The 16,654-nt window shown below is 44.6% G+C and overlaps 2 pseudogenes; both read right to left on the bottom strand.

Annotated features, from left to right (window-relative positions):
- LOC102826410 overlaps window positions 1-12,240 on the bottom strand; it is a 16,211-nt pseudogene extending 3,971 nt beyond the window's left edge.
- A 52-nt stretch (window positions 12,241-12,292) lies between these two features.
- LOC102826029 lies at window positions 12,293-16,359 on the bottom strand (annotated as a pseudogene).
- Between the last annotated feature and the right edge of the window lie 295 nt (window positions 16,360-16,654).

Here is a 16,654-nt window from a genome sequence, read left to right as displayed (position 1 = left end):
GGAGAAGGATATCATGTTTGGTAAGGTGGAGGGTCAGAGAAAAAGAGGAAGACCCCAAGCGAGATGGATTGGCAAAGTGGCAGCATCAGTGGACTCAAGTGTGGCAACAATGGTGAGGGTGGCCCAGGATCAGGCAGTGTTTTGTTCTGCTGTGCATAAGGTCGCTATGGGTCGGAACTGACTCGATGGCACCAAACAACAACAAAAACAACAACATAATCAATATGATATTGTGGCAATGACAGTGTGTGTCATGAAGTGCCTTCTGCCTCATCTCGTTCACGTGGGGCAGGGAGGCAGTTGCCATACCAGAGGAACACGTAAGCAGCCCAGTGGAGACAGGTTCACATATCAAGGAACTGAGACCTCCAGCCAAGCCAGCACCAACTTGTCAAGCTATGTCAGAAAATTACCTTAGATGTAGATCTTCCCGGTCCAGTCCAATCTTCAGATGACTATGGCTCTGGGCAATATCTTCATAGCAACCCCATTAGACCCCAAGCCTGATCTACCTAACAAATTCATTCTCCAGCTCCTACTACAGAAACTGAGAAAATGTTCACTGTTATTTGACACTGTTGAGCTTTGAGGTAATTGTTATGCTGCAATCAATAACTAATATATTAAAACAAAACGACAAATAAACTATTGCTGTTAAGTCCATTCCAATTCATGGTGACCCCATAGGGTTTTCTTGGCTGTAATCTTTAAGGAAGACGTGCTGGTGGTGTGGTGGTGTGGTGCTTGAGCTCTTGGCTGCTAACTAAAAGGTCAGTGGTTTTCAGCATAGTGATCCTGCTTGGTCACCTTAGAGCAGGTGGTGGTCTGGCAACGTCTTGTGTATGGGGTCCCCAGCCGGTCTCCTCCCTCCCTGCCTTCTTCGGATGGCGGCTGCTTATGCTGGACATGTGGCCAGAGGCGGGTAAGGATCACATGGAACCTCGGCAACCTAAGACAGAGCCATTGTCATGCTGCAATGAGTTTCGATGATGGGTAAGACTGAGGAATTCGCACTGACCGCCTAAGACAGGCAGCATCCCTTTAAAAAATAATAAATAAGGGGGAATCTGAAGCAGACCGTGCAGACCCGGTCAGGAGTTCAAGTCCCTGTGGGCCCAGGCGTTGCAGACCGTCCAAACCATAGGCTCTGAGGATCAGACTTTAGCCACCTAGCAGACAAAGCAAACTGTCCCTCATCTGATTATTCAGTTATGCTTGTTAGTAATCGCATACATGAGCCCTAGATAGCCACAGATAAATGTAAAAACATTTCCTAAAAGCTGACACTGTAAATTCCAAAAAGGCAAAGTTTCCCCCCGCCCCCCCCAAGAAAAAAAAAAAGCTAAAGAGGATAGAGAGAAACACTGTTAACTGATGATGTATGAGGGGATTATAATCAATGTAATGAAACAAGTCATATGAATGGTTGAATGTGAAACTGATGATGTGCCCTGTAAACTTTCACTCAATCCACAATAAAAACCTTAAAAAAAAAAAAAAAAAAGGTCAGTGGTTTGAACCCACTAGCTACTCCATAGGAGAAAGATGTGGCAGTCTGCTTCCATAAAGATTATAGTCTTGATCACCTAATGGGGCAGTTTTTCTCTGTCCTAGAGGGTGCCTGGTATAGTGAAGTAGGAGGAGCACTGGATTGCTAACAGCAAGGTTGGCAGTTCAAACCCACCAGTCACTCCTCAGAATCAGCTCGACAACACAACAACAGCAATAGGGTCACTATGAGCAAGAATTGACTCAATGGCAAAAGGTTAAATCTTTATGGAAGCAGAACACCAGGACTTCCTTCTTTCTGCTGTGCCTCTCAGGAAGGGGAGTTAAGTGCCAACCTTTTAATCAGTGGTGGACTACAAACCATTTGCATCAACCGGGGATCTAACTCATTTTGTCATTATTGTTGTTGTTAAGCACTGTCAAGTTAGTTCCCACCCATAGTGACCCTGAACAGGGTTTCTGAGGCTGTAAATCTTTACGGGAGCAGAAAGCCTCATCTTTCTCCTGCGGAGCAGCTGGTAGTTTCAAACTTCTGACCTTGCAGTTTGCAGCCCAATTCGTAACCACTATGCTACCAGAGCTCTTTGTCATTATTGTTAGGTGCCATCAAGTCAGTACCAACACATAGCGACCCTATGCACAACAGAAGGAAACACTGCCCAGTCCTGCACCAACCTCACAATCCTTGTTACACTCACAACCATTGATGCTGCCAAGGTGCCAATCCACATCTTTGAGGGTATTCGTCTTTTTCGCTGACCCCCCACTTTACCAAGCATGATATCCTATGTCTGAAGTATGAGAGACAAAGTCTGGCCATGTTGGCTTCTAAGGAGCTTTCTGCTTGTACTTCTTCAAACACAGACTTGTTTGTTCTTCTGGAAAGTCCATGGTGCTCTCAGTATTCTCCTCCCACACTGTAAGTCTACTGCATCAGTTCTTCTATGGTCTTCCTCATATATGTTGTTGTTGTTGTCAGGTGCCATCGAGTCGGAACCGACTCATAGCGACCCCATGCACAGCAGAACGAAACAATGTCCAATCCTGGGCCAACCTCACTACTGCCACCACACTTGACGCCATCAATGATGCCACCAGGCCAATCTATCTCGTCTTCCTCTTTTTCTCCAGCCCTCTACCTTACCCAGCATGACATCCTTCTCCAGTGGTGAGGATTTTTGTTTTCTTGACATTGAGATGTAATCTATATTGAAGGCTGTGCTCTTTGATCTTCATAAGTAAATGTTTCAAGTCCTCTTCACTTTTAGCAAGCATCCTCATATATACAGGTCATCAGTAAGATATTTGTTAATGAGTGACTGAATGAATTCAGAGAATGAAGGATGGAGGCTGTGTTCCCTCACCATGCCTTGTGAAGTGGATTGTTTTACAGGGAATGCCTTAGAACTGTGGCATCTTATGTGCCAGTTCTCTATCTGAAGACAGTCTTCACAAGGCGTTTAAAAATAAAGAGGGTAGAAACCATCTGTAAGGAACACATTACCAAATCCAAACCCATTCCTGTTGTGTCAATTCGGATGCCTAGCAGCCCAATAGGACAGAGTAGAACTGCCCCATACGATTTCCAAGGCGGTAGACGACAACAGCAATCTTTATCAGGGGGTCCTGGTGTGGCACTGTGGGATAAGCAGTAGATAAGCACCAGACTGCTAACTGCAAGGTCAACAGTTCACACCCACCAGCTGCTCCTTAAAGACCCTATACAGAGTCGCTGTGAGTCAGAACCAACTCGACGGCACTTAACAACAATCTTTACCACAAGGGGCATTGGTGGCATGGTGAGTGACCTATGGCTGCTAACTACAAGGTCAGCAGTTCTAATCCACCAGCTGCTCCATAGGAGAAGGATGAGGCTTTCTGCTCTGATGAAGACTTGCAGCTTTGGAAACCGTAACAGGGGCACTAGGAATCAGAACGCTCCCAGTGGCATACAACAACAGTCACAATCTTTATCACAGTAGACTATTACATCGTTCTCCTGTGGAGCAGCTGGTAGGCTTCAGCACCAACCTTTTGATTAGTTGTCAAGTGCTAAACCACAGCACCACCAGGTTTCCTCAGGATCATGTAAAAGCAAATCACATTTGCTAATCTCAGCTGATCTGTATTTTCAGTTCTGTCTGCCTCAGGACCAAATTTATCTTTGGGACAAAATTCAAAATAAGAATAAATTCTGTGCAACTGCATAATGTCACTGTCTTAGAAAAGGTTCTTGTGCTAGACTTTAAATATATCCAGCATTGAAATACCACAGATGGTTTGTTTCTATGGTACCAACCTGCATAAAGTTAAAAGTGAGCAAGGGTCCTCCCCACCCTAACCATCCTTTTGGTGGTCATACAGAAGCAGTGCTGTGTGGCAGAAGCATGTTAGGCATGTGAGGCAGAGGTGGTTAGGCATGTGGGTTCTCGGGTGGTAATAGGAAGTATCTCTGAAGGTGGAGGAACTGCAGAGATGGTGTACATCTAGGGCTTGGCAGTTTTACCCGGAACTCTCAGAACTCACTTTATAAATATCAGCTTAACTGAGTAGACAGACATGGTGGGTAGCCCTGTAAAGAGCATATCAGGAAGTACATTGGCTTGGAAGTCTGCACTTCTGGGTTTCAGGCCTGGCTTTGTCCTATAACACACTGTATAGCCCAACCAAATGTCCCTTCTACAAGGGCCTCTGAGTTCCTAGGGCTGTAAAATGGGGCTACAGGACTCTGAGTTACACAGATACAAGTGGGGAGTTTTGAAGAACAAAAATGTATCTTCGGCTAGCTCTACAGGTTAAAAGGGGGCCCCTCAACCCTCTAGAATATCCCTGTGTCTCATTTGTTCTTTTTTAAACTCAGAAATAATTAGATTTAGAACCCACCCAACTCAGGTATGAGTGAATTAACATGACAAAGAAAATCCTATTTTCAAACAGGATTATTTCCACAGATATACGGGGTTAGGATTCCAAAACATTTTGGGGGGGAGTATAGTTCAAAACAGCCTGCATAGTCTCATCGGTGAAAGAAGAGGGATGGACTGATGAGTGTCAAAGGAAACTGTTAGGTCACAGCTTGTTGCTTGGCAACCCTCCCTGGGAAGGACATATTAAGAGTATGTAATGATTTTTCTGGATAGTGACCAGAGACCAAGATGAGTGTGAGTCAAGGATCAGAATCCAAATTTCTGGTTGCCTTTTATCATTTTCCTGAGACTGGTGACAAAACCCCAGAAATACTGAAAAAACACTGATATTTGAGGCTGATGATAGCATGGATCTATTGGCCTAAGCAAAATGGAGTCAGTTTAGTCATTGGGTCTCCAATGAGGACCCTGCAAGTGAGAACGTTTAAAAATTAGCTAAGATTACCTTCTGGTCCTAGAAGGAGAACAGGACAAGAAGAATGTTATTGTTGTTAGGTGCCCTTGAGTTGGTACTGACACACAACAAAACAAAACACTGCCTGGTCCTAGGCCAACCTCACAACTGTTGCCACGCTTGAGCCCATTGATGCAGCCACTTGGCCAATCCATCTCTCTGGGGGTCTTCCTCTTTTTCTCTGACCATCCACCTTACCAAACATGATATCATTCTTCAGCGACTGGTCCCTCCTGACAATATGTCCGAAGTATGAGAGACAAAGTTTGTCTATCCTGGCCTCCAAGGAGCACTCTGGCTGCACTTCTCCCAACACAGATCAGTTTTGTTCTTTTGGCAGCCGATGGCATCAGTTCTTCTATGGTCTTCCGTATTCACTGTCCAACTTTCACATGCATATGAAGTTATTGAAAATACCATGGGTTGGGTCAGGCACAACTTAGACTTCAAGCTGACATCTTTGCTTTTCAACACTTTAAAAAAGGTCTTGTGCGGCAGATTTGCCTAATGCCCTATGATTTCTTTTTTTCTTTTTTCTAAATGTTTTATTGTGAATTTTATGACAGTTTACATGAGAGAACTTTAGTTTTACATTCATTCCATCGTATATCATTTCATTGCCATGGTTCCAATCCCCTCCACGCATCATCAACCGACCAAAGGGTATGCCCTAGAAACCCGCCCCCTACACTCTTCCCCCCCCCCCCCACCCCCCCAGCACCACCAGTCTTCAGCCCACAGTCCCTCTCCCTCTCTGGATCCAAAGTCCCCAGCCGCTTCATCACTCCATGTCATTGTCTCTGTCTCCATTTCGGGCATCTCTGCTTCTCTGGGTAGGGTCCCGGCTCTTGGCTCTTCTCCGTTGATGGTCCTAGAGACCTCCGCTCCTAGACTGGAGAAATAATCACTCCCTTCCTTGCTACAAAACGTCTACCTTTGCATTTCCAACCCTCATAATCAGTCCTGATAACCATTATTCACTGCACTATGATTTCTTGACTGCTAATTCTGTAAGTGTTGATAGTTGATCTGAGAAGAATGAAGTCCTTGACAACTTAAATCTTTTCTCCATTGGTAAGAATGTGGTTTATTGGTACAGTGGTGAGGATTTTTGTTTTCTTTACATTGAGATGCAATCCATACCGAAGGCTGTGATCTTTTTTCATCAGTATTTTAAGTCCTCTTCACTTTCAGCAAGCAAGATTGTATCATCTGCATATTGCAAGTTGTTAATGAATCTTCCTCCAATCATGATGCCATGTTTTTCTTAACCCAGCTTCTCACTTAAACCCACCCAAAAAGTTATCTCAGGAATTAAGCAGCGGAGACCCTAAAGGTAGAATGTTTGAGGAAGCTTATTGCCTTATTGTTTCTTTTTCCAAAGAATACTAGCTTGACGTTTAACTAGATGAAGTGTAGATAGGATAAATGTAATTTATTGTATATAATATGCCTACTGTTTGTGAAAGACAGGACGGTCTTGAGAAATTATTCTCTCCATCCTCCAGACTGCTGGCTTCCTGCTAATAAAGCTTGGATTGGATGTTTCCCCATCTCTGTCTTGACTACAATTGTTGTTGTTGTTGTCAGGTGCCATTAAGTCAGAACCAACTCATAGCGACCCCATGCACAGCAGAACGAAACAATGTCCGATCCTGGGCCAACCTCATTACCGCCGCCACACTTGACACCATCAATGATGTCACCTGGCTGATCCATCTCTTTGGGGGTCTTCCTCTTTTTCTCTGACCCTCCACCTTACCCAGGATGACATCCTTCTCCAGCGAATGTTCTCTCCGGACAATGTGTCCAAAGTTTGAGAGACGAAGCCTAGCCATCTTGGCCTCCAAGGAGCACTCTGGTTGCACTTCTTCCAAAACAGATCTATTGGGTTCTTTTGGCAGTCCATGGCACTTTCAGTATTCTCTTCCAACACCACAACAGTGGTGACAGGCGGCAAATCCTTGGTTTGGTTTGGCAACACTGAGGAGCCTTCCATGCAGGGGTATGAGATTTGTGTCTTTTAAGTGAAAATGTCTACAGGTATGTTCTAAGCCCTTACTACACCAGTGAACATTTGCATGTTCAAATGGTTAAAGCTGGGCTGCTAATTAAAAGGTTGGAGGTTCAAGTTCACTAAAAGGTTCCTCAGTAGAAACAGTTGTCAATCTACTTCCCAAAAAATCCACCATTGTGAACCCTGTGGGGGCTCAGTTCTGCTTTGACATGATGAGGTTGTCAAGAATCAGAATTCACTCAACAGAAAGTGCTTTTATTTTGTACTATGCTAAGAACAGTGCTCTGGAGCTCTGGTAGCATAGTGGTTACGAGTCGGGCTGCCAACCTCAAGGCCAGCAGTTAGAAACTACCAGCAGTTCCGTGGGAGAAAGATGAGGCGTTCTGCTCCCGTAAAGATTTATAGCCTCAGAAACCCTGTACAGGGTCACTATGAGTCGGAATCGACTCCACGGTACTTAAAATCAAAACAAAAAGAGCTGTGCTGGGACTCTGGGTGTGGCGCTGTAGGAAAATGCACTGGACAAGAAGGTTGGCTTGAGCTGCAAGGTTGGCGGGTCAAACTCACCGGCCTCTCCTCGGAAACCCTATACAGGGTTGCTATGAGTCAAACAGCATTTAACAACAACGAACTGTGCTAAGAGTGTTATATGTATTAATTAGTTTTTGACGTTCAAGCAATCACTTTAAAGTAGCACCTTCATTCTCCTCATTTCAAAGATGGGCATACAAAGGTACAGAGAACTGAAGCAACTTGCCCCAAGTTCTACATCTAGGAAGCAGTATCTAACAGCATTCTACACCTCATACTGTGAGAAATTACTCTTAGATTGCTCCATCTTCAGGAATGAAGGGGGTCCAGGAAGCTGAAGGCTAGTGTAACAATAGGAAAAGCTCACAAGGCAAGGGGAAGAAACTTGTTTGGCTCAACTTGTTGTTGTTAGGTGCCATTGAGTGACCCTATGCACAACAGAATGAAACACTGCCCGGTCCTGGGCCAACCTCACAATTCCTGCCATGCTTGAATCCACTGATGCTGCCACTTTGCTAATCCATCTCGCTGGGTGGGTCATCCTTTTTTTCTCTGACCCTCCACCTTACCAAACATGATATCCTTCCCCTGTGACTGGTCCCTCCTGACAATATGTCTGAAGTATGAGAGACGAAGTCTGGCCATCCTGCCTCTAAGGAGCACTCTAGCTTCATTTCTTCCAACACAGATGTTTGTTCTTTTGGCAGCCCATGGTACTTTCAATATTCTCCTGCAACACCATAATTCAAATGCATCAATTCTTCTATCGTCTTCCTTATTCATTGTCCAATTTTCACATGCATATGAGGTTATTGAAAATACCGTGGCTTGGGTCAGGCCTACCTTAATCCTCAAGCTGACATCTTTGCTCTTCAACACTTTAAAAAGGTCTCGTGCAGCAGATTTGCCTACTGCAATATGTCGTTTGATTTCTTGGCTGCTGCTTTCATGAGTGTTGATGGTTGATCCAAGAAAAATGAAGTCTTTCACAACTTCAATTTTTTCTCCATTGATAAGAATATTGTTTTTTGGTTCAGTAGTGAGGATTTTTGTTTTCTTTACATTGAGATGTAAGCCATACAGAAGGCTATGGTCTTTGATCTTCATCAGTATTTTAAGTCCTCTTCACTTTCAGCAAGCAAGTTTGTATCATCTGCATATCTCAGTTTGTTAATGAGTTTTTGATGCCAAGTTTTTCTTCATATCGAACGGGAAAAGGTAAAACATTAACTTATCCCTCCCCGGAGACAAGCCTAGAATGCTAATCAGGTTATTGAGTGGGACCAATCTCGCCGCCCCCGCCCCCCCGTCCCTCCCCCCCCACCCCCACGCACACACTAAGTAGACAAGCTAGAATGTTAATCATGTTACATGGAGTGGAACCAATCTTCTGGTTTCCCTCCTGTCTTCAAACAGGTCCACAACCCAGCTCCTCCCTGATTCCGACCCCATATAAGCCTGTATTGACCTGCACTTGGGCTTAGAGTCTGGAGAAGTTAGTTCCTCTGAGCTAGCTGGCTTAATAAAATCTGAAATTCCACTTAACCTCTGTGGCTTTGGTTTCTTCAGTGACGGATCTAAAGTGCTGTAACAATATGACCCAGGTTCTTGGATTATTTATTCAGCATGCAGGTTGAATATGTATGGTGAAAGAATACAACGTTGTCGCACACCTTTCCTAATTTTAAACCATTCAGTGTTCCTATGTTCTGTTTGAACAACTGCCTCTTGGTCTATGTGCAGGTTCCTCATGAGCACAATTAAGTGTTCTGGAATGCTCATACTTTGCAATGTTGTCCATAGCTTGTCATAATCCACACAATTGAAGACCTTTGCGTAGTCAATAAAGCATTGGTAAACATCTTTCTGGTATTCTCTGCTTTCAGCCAAGGTCCATCAGACATCAGCAATGATATCCCTCGTTCCATGGCTTCTTCTGAATCCAGCTTGAACCTCTGGAAGTCCTCTGTCAATGTATGGTTGCAGCCATTTCTGTATTACCTTCAGTAAAACTTTACTCACATGGGATATCAAAGATATTGTCTGATGATTTCTGCATTTCATTGGACCACCTCTCTTTGAAATGGGCACAAATACAGATCTCTTCCAATCAGTTGGCTAGATAGTTGTCTTCCAAATTTCTTGGCATAGATGAGTGAGTGCCGCCAGTGATGCCTCACTTCGTCCAAATATTTCAATTTGTATTCCATTAATTCTCAGTGCCTTGTTCTTTGCCAATGTCTTCAATGCATCTTGGACTTCTTCCTTCAGTATCATTGGCTCTTGATCATGTGAGCAATAACTCTTGTGGGCGTGGTCCATCTTCTGAAATTCATGAGATTGCTAGACCTAGCAGACAGATTGTTGATTTAAACAGGCTGTTTTAGGACTAGAAAATTTAAATAAGAATACAGACATTAAGACCATGGGCAAGCTATTATGATTAGGGGGTGGGGAGGGAAAAGGGACTTGCCATAGAATTATTATATATGGAGAACTGGAACTGGAGGAGGGGCATTTTGGAGCTAAGAATAAAAACCATTTGTGGCGGGCCATGTGGTATGTGTGTCTACTGGGTTGGGTGCCAGATTTTGCAAAGTTGAATAAAGAAAACATCACTCTCGTTAAAATGAATACAGATTGGATTACTTGAGCGTTTGTCGATAACATTTCTCACAATCATATGCTGTCTCTTGAAACGGTTGAACATTGACCATTTTTTGTGTGTGTATTTCTTTCTTCCACATTATTTTTATGGTTTTTGTATCATTCAGTAATTTGCCCAGAGAATCTTTCAATAACAAAACTTGAGGCTTGAAATTTTCTTCAGTTCCCTAAGCTTGAGAAAAGCTGAGTGTGTTCTTCCTTTGTGGTTTTCTAACTCCAGATCTTTGCACATTTTCATTGTAATATTTGAATTTGTCTTCTTGAGCTGACCTTTGAAATTGTCTGTTCAGCTCTTGTACCTCATTTTTTCCATTTGTTTTAGCATTTCTACGTTAGAGAGTAAGTTTCAGAGTATCTTCTGACATTCATTTTGATCTTTTCCTTCTTTCTTGTCTTCTTAATGACGTAATGATTTTATTTTGAGTCCTGGTGTGGTGCTATGGGTTAATATGCCAGAGTGCAAAGCTGCTCAAGCTCATCAGCTGTTCCTTGGAAACCCTATAGTGGTGGTTAGGTGTCGTGGAGTCGGTTCCGACTCATAGCTACCCTGTACAGGTTTCTGAGGCTGTAAATCTTTACGGGAGTAGAAAGCCTCATCTTTCTCCCGTGGAACAGCTGGTAGTTTCGAACTGCTGACCTTAAGGTTTGCAGGCCAAGTCGTAACCACTATGCTACCAGAGCTCCTTTGGAAATCCTATACAGGGTGGGAATGACCACAAGGTACTTAACAACAATAACATTTTGGTCCAACTAGGAACTTTAAATAAAAATACAACCATCAAGGCCATAGGGGAAGCTCATGAGGGAAGGGGAAGACACTTGTTTGGCTAACTAGGAACTTTAAATAAGAATACAACTATTAAGGTAATAAGTGGCATCTGGGAAAAGATTGTTAATTCCTTGTTGTTGTTGTTGTTAAGTGCCTTCGAGTCGGAGCCGACCCATAGCGACCCTGTACAGGGTTTCCGAGGGTGTAAATCCTTACGGGAGTAGAAAGCCTCATCTTTCTCCCGCGGAGCAGCTGGTAGTTTCGAACCACTGACCTTAAGGTTCGCAGCCCGATTCGTAACCACTACGCTACCAGAGCTCCTTAGTAGTCAGTTAATAAGGAACCAGGGGAGGGACTTTCTTGTACTAGGAGATAAATTCTTTGTGAACCAACCCAGGAGAAAGTCTGCCCATGTCTTCTGGTTTTGGAGCTCCATTTTGCAAATTCATGTAAAAAAGCCTCACTCTTTATAAAATGAGTACAGATAGGATTTCTTGAGTACAGATTGGATTTCTTGAGTGTTTGTCAGTAAGCACTTGAGATAACTCATCAGTGACTTCATACTGCATAAGGTTGCCTGCCCCAGTTCTCCCTCTGGAGACCCATAGGGGTAAGGTCCTAGTCAGGGTTTATAATGATTTGCCAGTTGCCAAGACAAACCAAGGAAGTACTGGGCTATCAATGTTTTTCACACCACTGCGGTTGACTTCAACTCATAGGGACCCCATGGAGGTTTCCGAGGTTGTAAATATTCAGGAACCAGACTGCCTCATCTTCCTCCCTCAGTGTGGGAGGTGGATTCCAACCACATTTCTACTAACCTCATTGTATCAGTGGGGCCCAGAGCTAGGCGGGCAGTCAGTATGTTTATATTAGATATGTGAATGAGTAAGTTATCAACCTGTTTGTAAGTAAGAGGATGAAACTGTTTCCTGGAGACAACACTTAGGAACTCTAGAGTTAGCCCATGTATTTCTGTACACCCTCAAACTTCGTTATAAAGAAACCATTCTGTGCTTACGACGGTGCTTATACTAAAGACCCAAAGATACAGGATTCACAATTGTGACCTTCCTTATTTCCATTTGAAGGCAGTGTACCTGACCTCTCACGGTCTCACACCAAATATAACTATCCTAGGAGCTAGTCCTTTATCCCCAATTACAGATTTAGAAACTGGCAAGGAATCCTCCTAAGATCAAAGTGACTGGGCGATGCCCACGTGGGTCGTCATTGATGGGCTTCAAAGTACAGGCGAGTATCTGCGCTGCCTTTCTAATATCTCAGTCCACCATTTCAGAACACAAGGAGCGCTAGCGCTGTTGCCATGGCAGCCAGCGCGCCCATGAAAGCCGCGCTGCGTCATTTCCCGTGCGCCTCAGGTATTTCCGCTTCCGGTTACTGCGAGCAGACGTTTCTTAGTGCAGGATCGACCGCTGCGTACTGTACGTGTATCTTCGGAGAGGTGAACGACGCCGGGGAGTGAGGACGCGACGACAGGGAGCCAGCGCCACTGGGAGTCGGGCGAGGGGACGGTTTAAGAGCCTGTTGACAGATTGGCGCGGCTGAGGTTCGTGGTGTCAGGGTCGGAATCGGATCCAGGGGAAACCCGGACCCCAACTCTGGTTTGAGTCCTATTCGCCGTGTTGCTGATCTGGGTCTCGTTTTTGTATGAGGTAGGATCCACCTCACAGTTTATTGCCGTGGAGTCGGTTCCCACTCATAGCGAGCCTGTGTAGGGTTTCAGAGACTGCCATTCTTTACGGAGGCAGAAAGCCTCAATTTTCTCCCGCAGAGCGGCTGGTGGGTTTGAACTGTGGACCTTGTGGTTTGCAGACCAGGGCTTATACTACAGCGAGGCGCCACCGGGCTCCTCATACATGGGCAGTGACTAAGACTAGGTGTATCTGAATGATGGTGTTGAAGAACTTTGGATATACCATGGACTTGCAGAAGAACCAACAGATCTGTTGAAAGAGGTACAGCCAGAGTGCCCCTTAGAAGCAAGGTGGTGAGACTTGTCTGTCATACTTGGACATGTTATAGGAAGGGACAGTCCTTGGAGAATGACATCATGTTTGGTTGTTGTTGTTTTGTGCCGTGGTGGCCCTGCACAGGGTTTCTGAGGCTGGAAATCTGTACGGGAGTAGAAAGCCTCATCTTTCTCCCCGCAGAACAGCTGGTAGTTTCGAACTGCTGACCTTGCGGTTTGCAGCCCGATTCGTAACCACTACACTACCAGAGCTCCTTGTGGAGACTGCAAAAAAAAAGAGGAAGCCCTTCAATGAGATGGATTGGGACAGTGGCGGCAAGAGTGGACTCAGTCATAACAATTGTGAGGAAGGCACGGGACTGGGCCAGAAGTGTTTTGTTCTGTTGTACATTGGGTAGCTGTGGGTCAGAACCTACTTGAATGGCACTGAACAACAAGATACCATCTTGTACAAGTGTGCTGATGTTTAGATACTGTTGTTGTTGTTAAATGCCATTAAGTTGGTTCCAAATCAGCAATCCTGTATAGGGTTTCCGAGAAGTGGCTGGTGGGTTTGAACCACCGACCCTTTGCTTAGCAGTCCAGTGCTTATTCTACAGTGTCAAACTAGAAACCGTATTGTTTGGTGTTATTGAGTCAGTTCCAACTTGTAGAGACCCCGTCTAGGGTTTCTGAGGAGTAACTGGTGGATTTGAACTGCTAACCTTGTAGTTCAAACTGACCTTGTGGTCTAGTGCTTATCCTGCAGCACCACACCAGGACTCCTGGATACAGTCTAACTGACCAGAAGGGCTCAGCAGGTACCTACTGAGGGCACTGTAACTGTGACTGTATCTGGGATTCCCTGGACTTCTGAGAACATCTGCCACCTTGGGGCTCCTGGGTGAGGTTGGGACCAGGGCATTGGAAGCAGTGAGTATAGAGACAGCAGGGAGGAAGTTCTGACAAAGCTGAGCACAGTTTGACACCCATCCTGTGAAAGTCACTGGCAACTGGTAGAAAAGAATCACAATCCTTGCCCTTCTCAGAATGGCACTTGGTGTGCATGGAACACTCACCCTGAGTACCTGTTGAGATTTAAATCCTGATAGTAATCCCCCACCTCCCCAGGTGTCCACACCAGCAACTGTGACTCAAGTGGGTGGACCGTTGGTATTTGCAAGCCTCAGAGAGAACAGTGTGCAGCCCAAAGCAAGGGCACGGAATCCTCACACCTCTCCTTTTAAATACTGGTATTTGGGGGTTCTTTATTCAACTTTTTATTGTGAATTGTGTGATGTTTTACAGAGCAGGTCAGTTTTCCATTGCACAATTCAGACACATTTTGTTTGGTGTCATTGGTTATGATTTCCACAATGTAACAAAACTCATACTACTAGCTCCTTGTGTTTTCTGATTCCATCCTTTCTCCTTTTCTAACCCTTCTAAACTTTGTCCTTGGGGAAAATGCTGCCCTATTGATCTCAAATAGTTGATTATTCTAAGGTGTGCATGCCTTCCTAGTGTTATATTGTTCCCCTTATGGAGTATTGTTTGGCTGAAAATTGATCCATAGGAGTGGGTTCAGTTCTAGACCTGTAGGGTGATTAAGTCTCTATCCAACCAGTAAATCTGGTCTTTTCTATGAATTTGAGTTTTCTTCCACATTTTTCCACCACCCTATCTAGTTCCTTCTAATGCGATCCCTTTCAGAACAGTTGGTAGTGGTAGCAGGGGCGGGGGGGGGGGGCGGCAGCTGTTTCTTCTGATCTCAGGGTATAGAGTCTGATGTTCCTGTGGTCCATTAGTCCCTTGGATTGTTTTCATGTGCCTTCGATTTTCTTCAGTATTCTTTCCTGTGGACAGGAGAGAAAAATATTGTACTTTAGATGGGTCCTCATGAACTTTTAAGACCCCAGTCACAGCTCACTAAATAAAGTAGAATGTAGAACATTGTCTTTGTGGACTGTTGTGCCCAAGACTGTGGTCCTGAACCCTCAGGTATTTGGTGATATCTGAGAAATTTTTCATAATCTTGCCCCCTGTGTGCTTGGTCCACCCCATTCAGGGATAGATTTGCAGCAAAGATAAGTGCATGTGTAGATTTTCTGTCAACCTAACTTTGATTTGATGTCATAATCACTTTTCAAGGTTCATCTGTAATTGTAATTTTGTTGTTGTTGTTAAGTGCTGTCAAGTCAGTCCTGACTCATAGCAACCTTGTGTAGGGTTTCTGAGGAGCGGCTGGTGAATTTGAATCATTGACCTTGTGGTTCAAACCAACCTAAGGGTTTAGTTTATTAACCCACAGTGCCACACCAGGACTCCTGTAATCGTAATAGCAATGATCAGTTTAACCAGGGTGATGCCTACAGCAGCAGCTTTTATTCGTGGAGCAGTTGTTATGAATTTATGAATTAAATGCTTTTGGTGTCCCTTTTGTTGTTGTTGTTGTTATGTGCCATGGAGTCGGATCCGATTCATAGCGACCCTGTGTAGGGTTTCTGAGGCTGTAAATCTTTACGGGAGCAGAAAGCCTTATCTTTCTCCCGCGGATCGACTGGTAGTTTCGAACTGCTGACCGTGAGATTAGCAGCCTGATTCGCAACCACTACGCTACCAGAGCTCCTTTGGTGTCCCTTGTTGTTGTTAAATGCCAATCAAGTCGATTCCGATGCATAGCGACCTTGTATAGGGTTTCTAAGGAGCAGCTGGTGAGCTTGAACCACTAACCTTGTAGTTCAAACGGCTTTGCAGTCTGGCACATTAACCCACAGCGCCACACCAAGGCCTTGGTGTCCCTTAGTGGTGCAAATATTTAGGCACTTGGCAGGTGAGGTTAGTGGTTTAAGTCCTCCCAAAGCCACCCCAGAAGAAAGACTAGGCAATTGGCTTTATTTTCTTTTAAGGGAAAATCACTGAACATTTAATTAACTTCCATGTTGCTTCAAGCCACCAGGATACAGCCCCCCACCCCCCACCCCCAATACCCTTCATCGTCTCCTCAGCTCTTCTGATGAAGAATTTGGCCTTCACGATGACAGGTTGTTTTGGGAGCTTTTCCTTCCCCAGAACTTTAGTAACCCTATGGCACCACATCAATGATGGGAGCAGCACCAGGCTTATTTTTGGCAGCGTTTACTGCTCACTGACCAAGGTCCACAATTTATTAAGGTTGACAGGTGGGCAGAAACTCTAGTTCCTTTTCAAGTGATAATGTCTCATACCCACCTTTCCAAAGTAACCTGAATGATATTTGTCAAAGTTGATCCTATGATGATGCAAGCCGCCAGCTTTACCCCGGCCTCCATGGTGCTTCTGGTGCTTGTCATGGTCGTGGCTCACATGCCTCTAAGTTTCCGGGTCTTCCGCAGTCTGGATGGATGGCATGTCAGCTGTCGAGACGAAAAAGAGAGGGGCCTTCGCGAAGTCTCATGAGGTACCGATCACTGGGGCGGAGCCCGGCAATTGGCTTTTGAAAATCCCAGTGGCACATAGTTCTCTGACATACATCGTGCTGCTATTAATTCTCATTAACTCAGTGACACTTGGCTTGGTGTTTAGTTGTAAGTGACTTTGAAGGCTCCATCTCATTGCAATCCCCCTTTACATTCACTAAAGCTGGAACAGTAACTAATTCAGTTTAAGAAAGAGACAGCCAAGTCTTATCCAAGCTGTGGAGTGTCTGTTCCAACCCACATACAATGGGGCTTCAAAAAATTTGTGGAGAGATTCCCTTTTCTTCCCATTTCATGTTTCTATGAGTGTTTTGCAGCCTCCTTGTGTGCCCGACTGTTCAGGCAGCGTC

This window comes from Chrysochloris asiatica, unplaced genomic scaffold (genome assembly GCF_000296735.1).
Source record: "Chrysochloris asiatica unplaced genomic scaffold, ChrAsi1.0 scaffold00128, whole genome shotgun sequence".
NCBI lineage: Eukaryota > Metazoa > Chordata > Mammalia > Afrosoricida > Chrysochloridae > Chrysochloris > Chrysochloris asiatica.
The sequence above is the reverse complement of the archived record's forward strand: the minus strand, read 5'-3'. Positions and strand labels throughout refer to the sequence as shown.